Consider the following 1,496-nt stretch of genomic DNA (forward strand, 5'->3'; position numbering starts at 1 on the left):
CTAACATTTTCTTTTTCTACTTCTTTATTCTCAACTATTTAATCCAAATAAACAACTCCAAATCTCCAATACATCATTGAATAACCAAAATGGGAGACAGCCACTTAAGAACCTTACCCCAAATCTGGTTAGGAGCACTATGTATGTGCTATAGACGCAAAAAAAAATCTACAATTTGATAAAATTACTATAGAAAGAAAATTTAACATGCAACAAGAATAAGAAACATATTTTATTGAAATTTTTAGTGAAATAAATGTTGGAATCTTAAGTCACGTAGGACCTTGGAGACCAAGTAATCGTTAAATATGACAAGTTGGTCATGTTTCCTAATTGTAATCTTATTCTACGAGTTGATAGTTTAGGAGTATATATATATATATATATATATATATATATATATATATATATATATATATATATATATATATATATATATATATATATACACACCGAGATATGGCTTGTACACAAAAACACAATATATGTTTTGAGCAATTTTCCTATTAATCAAAGAGATATTTTGATTAAAAAAAAATTCAAAGCTTTGGTGGAAAATAAAATTGGAAAGCCTTTGAAAGTGTTTAGAAGTGATCGTGGAGGTGAGTTTACCTCTCTCGAGTTTAATTCTTTTTGTGAGCAAAACGGAGTCAAACGCCATCTCACCGCCCCATACTCTCCACAACAAAACGGAATTGTGGAACGAAGAAACCGAACTCTTATGGACATGACGCGAAGTATAATGAAGGCAATGCATGTTCCAAACTACTTATGGGGAGAAGCGGTAAATCACTTCACAAATCTAATCAATCGTGTTTATACGAGAGTCCTTGGTGATACAACTCCATACGAAAATTTGTATAAAAGAAAACCGAATTTAGAGAATGTTCGTATATTTGGGTGTCTAGCACATGCAAAAGTTGAACCGGTTAATCAAAAGAACTTGGATGCAAGATCAAGACCACTAGTATATGTTGGTTTCGCACCTGGTACGAAAGCTTACCGGTTATTTAACCCGGTAACACAAAACATAATCGTGAGTCGAGATGTTATCTTTGATGAAACCAAAGGGTGGGATTGGATTAAAGAAGCAGGATGTAACGATCGAAAAATCCAACCAATTTAAATTTTTCAAAAACAACCCGATTTCATTAAATTATTACAAAAAGGTTTTCAATACAAATCATTTAGAGTATTCCCAGAATCACATCGCTACAAATCATGAGGAGCGGTACGATCACGCTTTCGCCTTGCCACAGTCTCCTGAAGAACCTGAAAAACATTAAACCACAACTGTAAGCCCGAAAGCTTAGTGAGATACCCCCAAAATACCAACCACATATACCATACATATAACATGCTATCTCATAACGAATCACAGAACAACCATGCATATCGGGTCTACTGTGGGACTGGTCCGCCTTGTAGGGCCTTCAGTCCACCTGGTCCACCCTCCGTGTCCAATCATGTCCCTCGAGTTTGTAGTGTGGTTGGTC

Source organism: Lactuca saligna, chromosome 3 (assembly GCF_052625555.1).
Source record: "Lactuca saligna cultivar CGN05327 chromosome 3, ASM5262555v1, whole genome shotgun sequence".
In the NCBI taxonomy this organism is placed as follows: Eukaryota; Viridiplantae; Streptophyta; class Magnoliopsida; order Asterales; family Asteraceae; genus Lactuca; species Lactuca saligna.